The sequence below is a fragment of the Lissotriton helveticus genome, chromosome 1_1 (genome assembly GCF_964261635.1).
Source record: "Lissotriton helveticus chromosome 1_1, aLisHel1.1, whole genome shotgun sequence".
Lineage (NCBI taxonomy): Eukaryota > Metazoa > Chordata > Amphibia > Caudata > Salamandridae > Lissotriton > Lissotriton helveticus.
In genome coordinates this window covers 835,842,695-835,859,896 of record NC_136057.1, presented here as the reverse complement: position 1 = coordinate 835,859,896, position 17,202 = coordinate 835,842,695, and positions in this window count along the sequence as shown.

The following is a 17,202-nucleotide window of genomic DNA, read 5'->3' as shown; positions in this document are numbered from 1 at the left end:
TACTTTTGGATGCGTCACGCAAGATAAACAAAAGGTTTGCAGGGAGAACATTGCGTCAGTTCTTTGCTTCGGGGAAGGCGATGCATCTGTTCCTCAGTACTCTCGTAAAGTAGGCGATGAGTCTGTTCCTTACCAGAGAGGAGGTGATGCGTTGATATAGTGGTGCGTCCCGGTTGTGATGTGACAAGATGTCACCTTGATGCGATGCAATGATTCGGTACGATGCGAGAAGATGGCGCCCTTGATGCGATGCGACGACGTGAAGACGATGCGTGCACGCCCTATGGCCGTGCTGCAACTCTGTAACTTTGGAGCCGCAACAGGCCCGGCGATACGCTTTTCGGGTGATGTGACGGCGACCCTTGCGGTAGCGACACACTTCTCCGGTGATACAACGACACACAGCTGCGACTGAGACATGCTTCTCCGGTGATGTAACAGTGACCCTCTCAGTGGCGGCAAGCTTCTCTGAACATGTGACAGCAACAGCTGCGGATGCGACACGCTTCTCCTCGTTGAGTCTCGCTTCCAGCTCTCAACAACAAGCAGGCTTCTTTAGACAGAATTCTCAGCAAGGAAATTCAGGAGGGAGCTGGTGGTGAAGTCATGTATCCTTGAGACTTCAGCGGGAGGCAAGCACAGTTCAAGCCCTTGGAGATTCTTCTTCAAGATGATGAAAGTTGCACATAAAAGTCTATCTCCTTTTCTTGGCAATAAAGAAACCACTATAGGCCAACCCAGCACATAGTATTATAAAGCCCCGGAGGTGGCAGTCCCCGGAGCTGGGGGCCCTCTGTGCCTCCATTACAATAAAAATATTGCCCCCGCGACTTGGCCCACCCGGGGGCTAAATAGTAATGAAGCGCGGGAACCCGCGCTTTGGTTTTTTTTCCGCCCGATCTGGGGATCCTTGTGGGACCCCCTAAGCAGGCCAAGGGGGTCAGGGTGTTTCTACCCTCCCCCCTTTTCTCATATTTCGCATTTGTTTCACTGATTTCTTGTGCCTCGGTTCTACTGAGGCACAGGATGGCTGCCAACACTTGACAGCCAATTAGCATGCAGCTCGTGATCGGGAGGGTATGCAAATCCTCCGCGGCTATAGATATCAAAACTTTTATAATTTTGATTTTCTCAGGAACTGCTGAATGGATTTACACCATTTAACAAAAAGGAATCTTTCTGAACCAAGGGCTACCTTTTTGGCAAATTTGGTGTAATTCCGTTCAGCAGTTCGGGCTGTAGCCGTGTCTAAATTTTCCTATGTGAAATTGCATGGGGAAAACATGTTTTGGGGCCCCATTTTTTCTTGCCCCCCCCCTTGACGAATCACCAAAAAGTTTCAAGATAGGAACGGACCGGAGCAGGCCACAAGTTATGAAAATTTCGCGAAGATTCATCAACCGGCGCCAAAGTTATTGGGAATAGAATGTTGCGAATTTACTATGGAAAATAGGTCCTAACTATAACTACCTTCTGCCGACCGCCAGTAGTTAAATATATATATATATATATATATATATATATATATATATATATATATATATATATATATATATATATATAACACAATCCTGTCCAGTCGGCTGCCTCGTCTTAAATCACGCGCCGCCGCCAGCAAAGAGGACACAGACCCAAAATCCGTGCTTCAGTTATTTTATTTTCCCAAAGTCAAATATATATATACATATATAAACCGGTAATCTTCACCACCTCCGCAGCTGCAGCGAAATGAAGAGACGGACCCCGGGCTGTCGGCAAGGTAAGATTTTATTAAGTACCTCTCAACGGGCGACGCGTTTCGAGCATCAAGTGCTCTTGTTCACACACCGTGCACCCGGTCAGATTACATAATATATACTTTTTTCAGTGATGCTCCACCTCTCAAGTGTGTCACATGGTCAAATAGTAAACATAAAGAAAATACTTTGCGTTACCTAAGGTCATTTCTATACAGTACAATTTAAAACATAGAATGTTCAATGAGAGACATGATGTATTATTTGATCAACTGATTTAGAAAAAACAAAACAATGTAATTAATGCATGAATGCAGTGTCGAAACATTGTGGTTGACTTATAATGGTGAGTCGGTAGGTCCAAGATTTAAACTTAGGAACATATCTTGTATTGATCAAATATTGATAAAAAAATATATATATATTTGTGAAATCAGCCGTGAATCGCTCCTCTACAGTAAATCGAACTGAGCTATTAAAAGAGAAATTGCCAACTAATTTGGAAAAAGACAATACAATCAGATTCATAACAACTCATTCAACAGCCAACCAATCGATAATGAAGATTCTACAAAAGAACTGGCATATTCTACACATGGATCCTGATACAGCAAAAATTGTGGGAGGACATCCAACCATCACGTATAAAAGAGCTACGAACTTAAAGGATAGATTGATTCACAGTCACTTTGTTGATCAACAAAAACCGGAAACAATGCCTAAATCAAAAGGATTTTATAAATGCACTAATTGCAAAGTCTGTTGCATTGCAAAACATACTAAAGAGCTGGTGATGGCAAACAACCAAAAATGGAAAATCCAACAATTGATCAACTGCAATACACAGTTTGTTATTTACGTGCTGGAATGCCCCTGCGCACTAAAATACGTGGGCAGTACAAAGAAGAAAGTGAAAGAACGAATACTTGAGCATGTAAGAGCCACAACTAACAAAGACAGAAGTAACGCGGTGGCAAAACACATGGAAAAGGAACATTGTAGCAATTGGAAAGAGTTGAAATTCTATGGCATTGAGAGCATCGATCTACACTGTAGAGGAGGAGATCGTGAACTAATGATGAGACAAAGAGAATCAAAACATATTATTAACTTCAGGACAATGAGCCCGTATGGGTTAAATCAGGATGAAGAATTACATTGCCACCTGTAAACTGCCTGGAACTATATACAAATGAAAAATATGTATGCACGAACAATATTTCCCTGAAACTGACTTTTAATCATTTTCAGTTAAAAAAAAAATTTTTGTACTAGCTTTTAGTGCATCAGGTATATCAGTTATAATTTCATACAACAAATTTAGTGTATGTGATATAAATTGAGGAGGTTTACCTCAGGGTTGCTTTATGGGCATAATAGCGAGAACAGGGATTATACCCACCGGAGGGTAAATTGTAATAGATTGTGAAACATCACAGAGAATGTCATGATTGATAAACGCGCTGCCCACTAGAGGGCTGATTATTTCTTTGGTTGTTATAGAAAATGTATTTTGTTTGCCAAATGTTATATGGGAAAGTGATAAAGACTAGGCGCGTAAGAAATCAAAAAATATATGCCCTATCTCGGCCCATGATAGTGATATAAAAATACATTTTTGTAAAATTGACCGAAAAACTACGTAACCCAGAAATCCCTGTGAACTTAACAGGAAGTGATGCAATGAATTGAATTGTTTTTTTTAATACTTTATTTAAACACAAAAAAACATGGTGATGATTTCCTGTGAGCAAGGTCTCCGTAGAGACCGAAACGCGTAAGGTGTTGCTGGCTTGCTGTGATAATTAAAGAATTCACGAACCAATACGTGTAAAAGAAAGTTATTGTAAAGCTTGAGAGTGCACAAGGAACTATTCTCCCCTTCGGGAGAAACCGCAAAAGAAATACGTACGCGGCTGGGTCCTGCCGCGCCTTGCGTGCACCGCTGAAGAGCACCCGGATGCTTGAACTTTGGATCACAGTCGGATTCATATATATATATATATATATATATATATATATATATATATATATATATATATATATATATATATATATATATATATTTAGAAAGGCCTTGATCAGAGGGTAATCTGGTGAGGAAGACATCTGGGTAATTATGTACAGTGAGGCGGAGCGAGGTGGGGCGGCCCTTGAAGCCTTTAAAAAGAAACCACCATCAGGGACAGTAGCGTCCCAAGAAGCTAATGAGAAACCCACAACATTAACATCACAATGCTTGGCATTAGAAAGACTCTACGAACGAGAGGTTCGTAAATGGTGGGAAGGAACATCCCTGCAGAACTACGTAGAAGTAAAGAGGGTCCCGCAGGAGCTAAGAATATACACGATCCCTGCTTACGAGAATCCGGATCCTCTACTATTGCAGAAATGGTCGGAACGTACAGCGGATTCATGCAGAGGAATGCTCCTAATCCTTATAGAGTTTGCTTGGAGCGATCATGCCAAAGCCCATAAGGCTATTGAGGAACTTGAATTGGAGATCAGTATGAATACTGACAAAGAGAAGCAAGAAGAATTAAGGACTAAAATGACCAAGCGGCTGAGAACCTATGAGGACAAGATTAGATCCCGGAAACAAGAAAAATTTGAACTGGACGAGCGCGACTATGCCTCAGGTAGAATATTAACTTTTGCCAAAAAATTCGATGTTCCGCGGAGGGCTGTCCGTACCAAATTGACACCAACAACCAACCTGCAGCCCGAAACATCAGAATCAGAAGTAACGACTCCAGAACAATCGGAGGATGAGAATGGTTCTTCAGGGGCAACAGGGGTGAAGGTGGCATTTTTTCAGGATGAGTTTCAAGTTATCCGGCAATCATGGAAACAGAATACAAGAGGCAAGCGCCCGGAAGCAAGAAACGGAGGCAGACAAGGAGAGGGGGACAGTGGCGCAAAAAGCTATGGATCACCAATGGTTACAAGAAGCAAGAAGAAATTCAACAAAAAACGTTAAATCCTACATCCGACAATCTGACTATCGTTAACCTGACCCCACGAATACTGACGCAAATGGAGGAAGAAGTGTTAATGCTGGGTTTAACATTTTGTCCCCAAAAGAAATTGGAGTACACGCAAACGCGTATTGATTTTTTCAAGTTCGCAAGGAAGTTAAAACTTCATAAGTTCTTTAAACTACGACCCCACAGATTGAAAAAGAGAGGGAGAGGTGAAGACCACAATGAGATGGACATCCTTCTTGGACAAGATGCAGATGCAATTCAGGTCTTGGGAGATCTAAGATCAGAAACAATGGGCTCTATGGAATCTGAAGAACCAGATGGGTTTCTTGGGATAAAGCAAATCAATGCATTAACATCATTTAAACCATTGTCCACGTTTTTGCCTCAGATGCCAAATGATGTGATTGATACCTTCACAGAAAAGGTCATACAAGAACCTATGAATTTAAGGAATGATGTGCGGAGTGGCAAGGATAAATGCAACCTCACGAATGAACAATGTGTGGCAATGAAGGGACTGAAGGAGGATACATCTATTGTCTGCAAACCGTCAGCTAAAGGCAATAATGTGGTATTACAGACTGCAGATGCCTACAATAAAGAGGCCCTACGCCAATTGAGTGATGTTGCGTTTTATAATAGAGTGGGCAAAGATATGTATAACAAAAGCATAGGGGAATGCCATCTGTTGTTGAAAAATGGTATGAGAAAGGGAAGATTGAGACAGAGGAAAATCTGTTTCTAAGACGCCTCAACCCTATTACCCCATGTTTTTATCACTTGCCCAAGGTACATAAGAACGCATTATCAGCACCTGGGAGACCTATCGTTTCCTCGCAGGGAAGTCTCCTTGAGCACATTTCAATTTATATAGATCACTTCCTAGCGGGCTTTGTAGTGAGTCTTAAATCATACATCAAGGACACAAAATATTTTTTGAAACATCTATTTGGCATAGAGTGGCAGGAGGGTGAATAAATGATAGTAATGGACATTACCAGCTTATACACTAATATGTGCACAAACATGGTATGGAGGCAGTTCGGTTCTTTCTTAAGAAGCGCGCAATTAAATTCACTGAACATAGCACAATGATAATGGAACTTTTAGAGTTCTGTTTGGACAACAATATTTTCCTGTACCAGGATCAATATTTTAAACAAATGTCTGGGATGGCCATGGGCACCTGCTTTGCCCCCAGTTATGCGAATTTATTCGTAGGCTGGTGGGGGGAGCAGGTGCCCTGGTCGGGGGGCAATGTGATCTGGACCCAAAGGGTGGTAGCCTGGTACAGGTATATCGATGATCTTTTTCTAGTATGGAGGGGAACCTCAGAAACAGCTAGAGAATATGTGCAGGTTCTTAATAACAATGTTTTAAATTTGGAATTTTGTGCGGAAATAAGTGACGAAGTAGTAAACTTCCTGGATTTGGAAGTGAGAGTCATTGAAAAGAAACTCTGCACCAGACTATACAGGAAACCCACTGCGGGCAATTCGATCTTGCATGTCCGCAGTGGACATCACCCTAAACTTATTAATAGTATCCCCTATGGGGAACTATTACGAATACGTACGGAGGAACAACAGTAGGGAAGAGGATTTCCAGAAGTTTGCAGGGGAGTGTATAGAGAGATTTGAGGCAAGGGGATATGGTGGACCGGTTTTGGATGAAGCCCTGAGAAGAGTGAACCTTATAGCCAGAAGGGATCTTCTGAAAGATAAGGAGAAAAAGATTGATAAGGTTAGTGGTTTTCGCATGATCACAACCTTTTCACAGGATGCTGGAAAACTTAGGAGCATTCTTAGAAGGCATTGGGATCTTCTTAAAATGGATCCAGTGATTGGAACAGATATCCCCAATAAACCATTGTTGACATTTCGGAAAGCCAGATCTTTCAGGGACTCCCTAACTAGCAGCTACATGCGGAAAGAAACACTCAATGCATTACACAGTGGTCTGAAGGGATTCTACCCCTGTGGGAAATGTAAGGCCTGCATGGGATGTAAAAGAGTCCTGACATACCAAGTACCAGGGATGAAGAAGCCGAGAAACATCAGTAAATTTCTGACCTGTAGTACACCGTACACAGTTTATTGTCTGGTCTGCCCGTGTGGACTTAAGTATATTGGGAGCACGATTCACCAAACTAAGGTACGAGTGTTAGAACACTCTAGAGCGATCATGAATGGTGACATGACTTACCCGGTAGCTCGCCATTTTAAGTCAGAACACAAAAGGGTTTGAACACAGTTAAGATTCTTCGCATTAGACCATGTACCAATACATCCACGAGGTGGTGACAGGTTGAGTAGTCTGAGGAGATTAGAATCAAGATTTATTATTGATTTGCAGACGAAAGCACCTAGAGGTCTAAATTCGCACGAGGAACTGACCGTACATTTGGGAGAGTAACTGTTACGATAGTAAGAATGTACCTTTTCGCAATACCTAGAGTTATCAAGCTATCAGGGAGGTGGTGGTCCCCGGGAGGTGGTGGTCCCCGTGGCAGTGTGGGGAGGAGCAGGAGCCCCCCACACTTTTATATTAAAGCCCCAGGAAGGTGGCTGACCCCAGGGCATGGGGGGCCAGCGAGGCCCGCTCATAATTTCACATTTGTCCTGGGAGGTGGTGGTCCCCAAGGCTTGGGAGGGCCCGCAAGTCCCTCTGCTCATAATTACACAGTTGCCCCGGGGAGGTGGCGGTCCCAGGGGCTGCGGGGGCCCCTGTGGGCCCCTGCATTACATTAATATATTGCCCACCGGGACCTGATCCACCCAGGGGGTTATGAAAACAAAGCGCAAGACACTGCACTTCATTATTTTTGATTTCTCAGTGGGATTCACATACCGTATGTGAACCAAGCCGTTAATATTTTAAAAAAATGCTTTTTTGGCCTTTACCATACCTCAGGGTCAGGGTGTTTCTACCCTGCCCCCTTTTTTGATCTCAATAATTTTCTAACTACTTCACTTGTGACTTGATTCAACCGAGTCACAAGATAGCTGACAACACTTCTTGGTTTGGAGTGTTGGCAGCCAATCAGAATGGAGCTTGTGTTCGGGAGGGTTCGCGGCCCCACCGCGGCTACCAGATTTCTATATTTTTTTTTATTTCTCAGGAACTACTGAACTTATTTAAACCATTTAAAGCAAAGAATGCACTCTGGACCAAGACCTACCTCTCTGCCAAATTTGGTGTAATTCCGTTCAGCAGTAGCCGCGACAAAAGTTTACTATAGAAATTACCATTGAGAAAAAGTGTTATGGGACCCCCTTTTTTCACGCACCCCCACTTGACAAATCACCCCATAACTTTCAAGATAAAAGCTGAACAGAGCACCACATTAGTTTTGAAAATTCAATGAACATTCGTCAACCAGCGCCAAAGATATTGGCGAAAGAAAAAACGCTTTTTTAATAGAAATGAGGTTCTAACTATAACTACCCACTGGGGACTGCCAGTAGGTAACATATATATACAGATCATTGCAAATCAGGGAAGACAAGTAACTTAAATAGTGCTTTTGCAAATAACAAACTGCCTAGTTGTGACGTAACCATATGTAGGCAGCTTGGGGTGTGTTCTATTTTAAGGACGTCTATAACTCTGTAATTTATAGACTATTTATTGCACATGTTTACTGATTTGCTTATTTGCACAATTTTGACAATCTTTTATCATGTATATTTAACGTAAGTTTATGGTAGATTAGACATATGTTTTGATGTGACGATCTGATGATCTAGATCAGCTATCCTCATTTAAGAGGTTTCCAGTCTGCACACTTGGGTTTTATTCCCATTAAATAAAAGGTCAATTCCAATAGAGACTAGTATACTCAATCCTATTGAAGTAGACACATGTCTTTTATTAGAGTTACGAGTACTTACTCAAGGATGTCCATGAATATAACGCTCGTATTTTATGAGCTGACGATAAATGTTTTTTTTTTAAATTTACATGAATTAATGCACAATTTTAAATTATATTTATTGAGCCCTATTTGCACAAGCAGCATGACCATTTTGCATCGTTATTTATTTATTTATTTGTTTTAGGAGTTTTATATAGCTCTAGCTGGAACTGAGGATATCAGAGAGCTTTACATTTATGCAAATAGGCAGTACAGAGTATGGTCAAACATGAGGATCAAAACCAAGTAAAGGACGGACAGAGGCGCAGTCAAGAGGATGGGCATGGAGGATGAAGTTCAAACAAGGCGTGCCCTCCCAAAGTTGCTTTCTTCACATAGGACGCCTGTCCAGGAAGATTTTCGTGGTCCGAGTCAGTGACACTGGTCAGGATGTAAAGAGAGAAAGAGTGCAGGCTGGGGGGTGTCCTTGGCTTCTATCAGTTTATTTGAAAGCGGTCAAGGAAGAGGATTTTGAGCAGATTTTTAGATATTTCATATTTATGATAATATCCACTCTGAATTGTATTTATGATTCAATGTTTTAAACTGTGGTATACATTTTATTACATTAGTTTCAATCTTCATTATGGCCGCGAGTTTAAAACAATGCGCATCATGTTTTTTTAAGTGAAACAGATGAATTTTGGGTAAATATTTTAATAATGTTTTAATGTGTTCATGATTGAAATTCACATTCTAAAGGATATTTTTATTTGCCTAGTTTGCACAGAAGACAGCAAATTGCACAGTTAGCATGTTATGTTGCACTAACAAGTGTGTTCTCTCTATGTCTATTTAAAAGTGGGCTCATAGTCACGTGTTACATTCACTGTCACTTTAAAATGCACGGTCACTCCTCATGGCGTCATGTGATCAAGGCCTTTCTAAATAACTTGCACTAAACTTTGGGTCTGTACCGTCCTTTCAGCAAAAATTGGAGTTTTGAGGCAAATTGCGTGTGCATATATATATATATATATATATATATATATATATATATATATATATTCACTGAAAAAACCATAGGTTTCACACCAGTTATAGTTAGGTGGAAATTTTACTCGCATAAAACCATTGAAATTCCCACGTTATAGTTAGTAGGACTCACTATAACTTGCGCGTGCAATGCACTGCTGATGACGTCACATATTACATCACTCATGACATGGTCAGTGACATCACTCATGACATCACTGATGACATCTCAAATGACATCACTGATGACAACATCCTTGTGACAAAGTGGCAGACCTCCTATCAGCATAAAATAACCTTTGACGCACACATTCAAATATAGAAACTAACATTTTCTTAAAAAAGGAGAAACCAATACCAATTACAACAACTTATTAGGTAATTCCAACATCTACATACACATCCACTCATTCACCAACAGTTCTATATAGTCACTCATGCATGTACTTACTCATCATATGTACTCATACACCTATACATCGTGTTACACACTAATACTCATCCATATAGTTACTCACACACAAATTCACACATGCAAATAAACTATCAAAAAACCATTTACTTTATTATACTGCTATATACACACCACTACACATACTTCTACAGAAACAGAGACATATTTACTCTCTTAAACAATCAATTATAAAAACACATACTCACTAACCCACCCATACACAAAATCATCCACCCATACAGTCTTGCACACATGCTGTCTTCAAAATACATACAAATAGTGAGTCACTCATTCATGCATCTGTGCTCTAAGTAATATCCCCCACCGAACCATACAGACACTGATACTGATACTCAAAAAAACAACTAATAACCCATATACACACTCATGTAGCTACTCACCAACCCATGCAGCCACTTATACACAAAGTGAGACACAGATACAGATATTTAAATATTTAAACATTACTCGCTAATATATGTATTCACTAAGATACATTTAATAAGTCAGTTAACCAATCAATTTTACACAAAAAAAACATCCATTTAGACATTTATTTACCCATTTTTCTTCCATGAACCTTTAGATATACATATATAAAAAATATTTATTTTTCAGAAAGATAAACATTCACTGGATGATGTCATCAGTGATGTCATTTGAGATGTCATCAGTGATGTCATGAGTGATGTCACTGACCATGTCATGAGTGATGTAATATGTGACGTCATCAGCAGTGCATTGCACGCGCAAGTTATAGTGAGTCCAACTAACTATAACGTGGGAATTAAAATGGTTTTATGCGAGTAAAATTTCCACCTAACTATAACTGGTGTGAAACCTATGGTTTTTTCAGTGAATTTAATAGGTTTTTTAAATGCTAAATCCTAACTATAACTGGTGTGAAAGCTATGGTTTGTTCAGTGAATATATATATATATATGAAAGTTCTATGCCAAAATTAAACCCCTCATGTTGTTCCTTTTCAAATTAAATGTATTAAGTGTTACCACTTTATTCCAATCAAGATGACTTCAGGTGTGCCATACTTTTGTCATAAGTAAGACTGTTAGCGTTCTAGCTGTTCTTTAGAACACTCTGGGACATTCTGTCATTGGGCTATAGTTGGGCTACATCTGGCTGATATTTGGGCTACATTTGGGCTCTTTTGTCTCTGGTGGCCATCTTGGGAGACTGCATATCAGAATTTTTTTAATGAAATATAAGAGGATTTGAGAAGTCACTAAAAATGTGCCCTAATTTTTCTTTCTTCAGCACTAATCATAATTTCTATGGCAAAATGAACCCCCTCATTTTGTTTCTTTGCAAATTAAATGTTTTAAGTGTTAACACTTTATTCCAATCAAGATGACTTCAGGTGTGCCATACTTTTGTCATAAGTAAGACTGTTAGCGCTCTAGTTGTTCTTTAGAACACTCTGGGACATTCTGTCATTGGGCTATAGTTGGGCTACATCTGGCTGATATCTGGGCAACATTTGTTTTTTTTGTCTCTGGTGGCCATCTTTGGGCTACATTGGGCTACATTGGGCTACATTTGGGCTCTAACATATATATAGCCCAATGTAGCCCTATATGTATTTTTTCAAAGTAAATTTTCGTAAAAACCACTGGAGCATATATCTTGAGACATAACAAAGGCACATCGGGGTACCAGTCCCTACAATTTTGCCAAGTTTGGTGGAAATCCATTCAGCCGTTCGGGATAAAAGTGAGTCCAACCGCCCTATGGAAATTAACATGGGGAAAACACGTTTGGGACCCCCCTTTTATCTCGGCCCCCGCTTGACGGATCCCCCCGAAACTTTCAGGGAAGGAGCGGAGCGCAGCGAGGCAAAGTTACGGAAAATTACAGGCAGATCCCTCATTCGGCGCCAAAGTTTTTCCCAATAGAATGTTGCGGATTTCCTATGGAAAACGATCCTAACTATAACTACCTACTGGCGACCGCCAGTAGGTAATATATATATATATATATAAATTCACTGAAAAAACCATAGGTTTCAGGGGCATTATAGTTAGAAATTAGCATTTAAAAAACCTTAGAAATTCACTGAAAAAAACATAGGTTTCAGAAATGTTATAGTTAGTTGGAAATTTGACTCATATAAAACCAGAGAAATTTGCCTGTTATAGTTAGTTGAGCTAACTATAACTTGCGCGCCCGCAATGCACTGCTGATGATATCACATATTACTCACTCATGACATGGTCAGTGACATCACTCATGGCATCACTGATGACATCATCCAGTGAATATGTCTGTCTGAAAATTAAAAATGTTTTATGTATGTATATCTCAAGGTCGATGAAAGAATTTTTTTTTATTGATTTTATAACTGACTGATTAAGTGACCATGTCATGAGTGATGTAATATGTGATTTCATCAGCAGTGCATTGCGGTCGCACGAGTTATAGTTAGCTGAACTAACTACAACGGGGGAATTTCTATGATTTTGTATTAGTGAAATGTCCAACTAACTATAACGCCCCTGAAACCTATGGTTTTTTCAGTTAATTTCTTAGGTTTTTTAAATGCTAATTTCTTACTACAACGTTCCTGAAACCTATGTTTTTTCAGTGAATTTCAAAGGGATTTTTAATGCTAATTTCTAACATAACGTGCCTGAAACCGATGTTTTTTTCAGTGAATTTCAGAGGTATTTAAATGCTAATTTCGAAATAAAAAGAGTCTGAAACCTATGTTTTTTTCAGTGAATTTCAAAGGTTTTTTAAATGCTAGTTTCTAACTATGCCTACAGAGGTAGTACATGTGAAGAAAGAAGAAAAACACATGGAAAGAAGCGAAAGAAATGCAGAAAGAAGCAACAGAAGTCCTCAAAGAAAGAGAAAAGTGCACAAAGAAGCAAGCCATGTGCAGAAAGAACCAACAGAGGAGCAGAAAGAGGCCTTGTTACAAAATCATTCTGTGCACACAACTTTTTCAGACGGGTACTGGTGTTAACTGTCTCTGACTAACCAGACCTAGAGCCAATGGTATGCTAAAAGACACTTAGAAGACAGTGAAAACACCTACATACACTAGGGAATACTATGCTTTGGGGTACCCCTGTGATTAGCATGACCTCCTCAGTAAGCCCCCAGTATATAATAGGGCAGGGGGATTAAAACGACCTCTTAAAACGCGCCACAGGGTGCGTTTGCACACTGGTGAAGGTAGGGGGGCCTGAGGTGACATGTGTGTATTTTAAGTTGGGTGATAGTGTCCCCTTGAATCCTGAGGATCCCTGGGGGCCAACTAACCCACCAGGTATGTCCAGTTAGTGCCACAGAGTTGCGTTGCAGAGAGGTGTAAAATAGGGCATTGCCTCGGACCACCTCTCTGCAACGCAGCTCTGTGGTACTTACTGGAGGTACATGGTGGACTAGTTGGACCCAGGGACTCTCAGGATTAATGGGGACTTGATTCCCCAATTTAAAATGTGCCAAGGGGTGGCGGTCCCTGGGGCTTCGGGGTTATGAGCCCCCCGCACATAGTGTTATGAAGCCCCGGAGGTGGCAGTCCCCGGAGCGGGGCGCCCTCTGTGCCTCCATTACAATAAAAATATTGCCCCCGCGACTTGGCCCACCCGGGGGCTAAATAGTAATGAAGTGCGGGAACCCGCGCTTTGGTTTTTTTTCTGCCCGATCTGTGGATACTCTGCGGATTTTGCAGATTTAAAAAAATATAAAATTGGGGGGTGGGGTCCCTGGGGGTGCTTGTGGGACCCCCTAAGCAGGCCTAGGGGGTCAGGGGGTTTCTACCATCCCCCTGTCAGAATCCTCCGTTGCTAATCCCCAGGATTGTATTCATGCTATAAAGGGGCCCTCCTCTAGATCATCCCAAGTCTGGCTATGAATGTACTCAGACTGTTAAGGAGATGAAGCGGGGGAAAAATCCGGAGGGGAACAGCTGGGCTGCAGGAACTGGAGACCTGGAATATACAAAGCACAAAATAAGTGGTACTGTCACCCTAGTACTAATATACCACTCTACACAAGAAGCTAATATCTCTCACCTGTCAGAGCTAAAGAGGAATGCTGAGTAAAGCGGGAAATAGAATGGGCATCTTCTCATACTCAGGTTTCTTACTGTAAAATAAGTAACAATCTCAATATAACTTGTTTTCAAGAAACAAGCAGTACGCTATTAGGTAAAGAGATAAACCACACCTACCCTATTCGGAATGAGGAAAACTTGATTGCCCTCTCGACTGCTTCTTTCTATTCCCCTTCTCCAATATTGAATACGTACACAAACGCTCTGGTTCTTTTCACAGGATATAAACATTCATCCCCTCCAGCATTGTTCCATTATACATTACTTCATGTATAAGCAGTGAATTTTGCATAAACGTAGTTCAGTCTCAATGACCTATGCAAACACCCCTGTCTCTCGTAAATTGTTACTGCAGTTCAGCGTGAACAAAACACAAAGAGCAGCCTAGCCCAACTGAAAATTATAATCCGTCCCTGCTGCAGACAGCTTGTCTGCCACAAGAATAAAGTAAATGGATAAAGCCTCCAAAACTGAACACCCCGTCTCCTGGTCAAAAGGCAAACCGAAGACCTATGTCTGCAAATGTTTACAGTATTTGTTAACCGGGGAATCGGCACCGAAGTACCCCAGCCACTGTAGACAGAACGAACCCCCAGAGCAAAAACCTGAAGTGAGGATCCCAACGATGCGGGCACTTCCTAAGCCCCAGCCAATAATCCACTGGGAGACCACGCTGCACAGCACCAGTCCCAACGATGTGGGCGCTTCCCAAGCCCCAGCCAACAATCCACTGGAGGACCACGCTGCACAGCCACAGTCACAACGATGCGGGCGCTTCCTAAGCCCCAGCCGATACTCCACACCCTCGACGAACCAAGAGCACAACACCTCTCCACTGACGAGACAGTAGACTCCAACACCAAACGCCAAGCCACCATTCAAGAATAATCGGCAGCGCGTCTTCCTGCTTGTTCACAGATATGCGTTTTCCTGTCGCATAGCGTCATATCGACGCGACGCGAAAAGGATCATGGGATTTGTAGTTTGAACCCCGAAACTCGCTATGCTGCAGACAGTGATTTACCAGCGGCCGGGAATCCTGACAGAACACTCCCCCTCCGAGACTCACTGACTGCCACCAGGCTTGCCAGGATGTTGAAGGTGGAACTTCCGCACCAGTCTGGGAGCATGCACAGCCGCCACAGGCTCCCAAGAGTCCTCCTCCGGCCCATACCCCTTCCAGGATACCAAGTACTGTAGTCTACCTCGCACTCTCCTTGCATCCAAAATACTCCTCACTTCATATTCCACATCCTGATGCACTCTCACAGGCAACGGGGGCCTACTGCCCGGACATTTCGCAGGCTTCAGAAGAGACACGTGAAACACAGGATGTATCCTGAAATGAGCCGGAAGATGCAATTTCACAGCTACAGGGTTTATGTGCCTGATCACTTTGTAAGGACCAATGAACCTAGGGTTGAATACACTGTACTTGCGAAATCGAATGTTCCGAGTTGACAACCACACCCACTCCCCCTTGTTGAATGCTGGGCAGGACCTGCGATGCTTATCAGCCTGTATCTTATACCTCCGTTTAGCTTTCACCAGGTTATTTCGTGCTTGTACCATAGTTCTACGGAGATGAACCAAGCGGGATTGCAATTTAGGGATCTTAACCGCACTGGAAGGAACACTCAAGGGGGCAAACCTAGGGTGAAAACCGTAAGTACAGTAGAATGGAGAGTACTGAGTAGACGAATGTATCGCATCATTGTATGCCACCTCTGCTGCCCACAGCCAGTCAACCCATGCATCAGTGGTGGTATCCACAAAACATCTGAGGTATTACTTAAGGGTTTGGTTTAAACGTTCGGTCTGACCGTCTGTTTGGGGATGAAAGCTTGTGGAGAGTGAGGAAGAAATAAACAGTTTCTCACACCAAGCCTTCCAAAACCGTGCCGTAAACTGAGCCCCCCTGTCAGACACTATGAAACGTGGAAGCCCATGCAATCGAATTACATGGATGAGCAGGAGATGAGCCAATTGACTAGCTGTAGGTACTTTTTTACACGCAATGAAATGGCCCAGTTTGGTTAAATAGTCTACCACCACTATGATGGCTGTCATCCCCTGATCTGTAGGCAGACCCACCACAAAGTCTACAGAGAATCTCTCCCAAGGAGTTGTAGGAGTAGGCATGCATTGAAGAAGCCCCTGTGTGGGACGATGATCGCTCTTGGCCTGAGAACAAGTGGAACACTTTTGGACCCATGCAAACACATCAGGGCGAATGGTAGGCCACCAGAATCTTCGGAGCAGCTTTTCCAAAGTTTTTGTTCCTCCTGTATGTCCAGCACAGGGAAGATCATGACACCATTCAAACGCCTTTTTACGTAAACCCAGTGTAGGTAGTAACACTTGTGGGCCTTTCATGGGCAACCCTTGTCTGATTCTCCACTCCGGATGCATTCGTAACCAAGCTTTCCATTCGAATGTTTGGATGCCTCTCCTGGTCTTTTGGAGGAAATCTTCAAGGCGTATCACACCCAACACCTTCTTCGGTTCAATGATGCTCCTCTCTGGTGTAATTAGAACCGGGGGATTGTTGTCTTGGCGAGTTAGAGCGTCCACCTTCCTGTTTTCACTTCCTGGGCGGAACGTAACTATGAAGTGAAATTCTGCAAAAAACAACATCCATCTGAGTTGTCTGGGGGTGAGATGTTTAGCTGCTCGCATGAACTGCAAATTGCGATGGTCTGTAAACACCGTGATTTGATGAGACGCTCCCATTAACCAATGTCTCCATTCGGTAAACGCTTCTTTTATTGCTAATAGTTCTTTTTCTGCAATCGTGTAATTTTGCTCTGCTGGATTTAACTTGCGAGACATGAATGCAATGGGATGGAGGTGGCCGGTACTCTCATTTCTTTGAGATAGGACAGCCCCTACTGCCATTTCTGAGGCATCTGCTTCCACTACAAAAGGGAGGTCAGGATTGGCATGTGTCAGAACTGGAGCGGTAGTAAAGGCTTTCTTCAATCGTTCAAAAGCTGTTTGTTCTGCTGTGCCCCACAAGAACGGGATGTTTTTCCGGGTTAACCTTGTGAGCG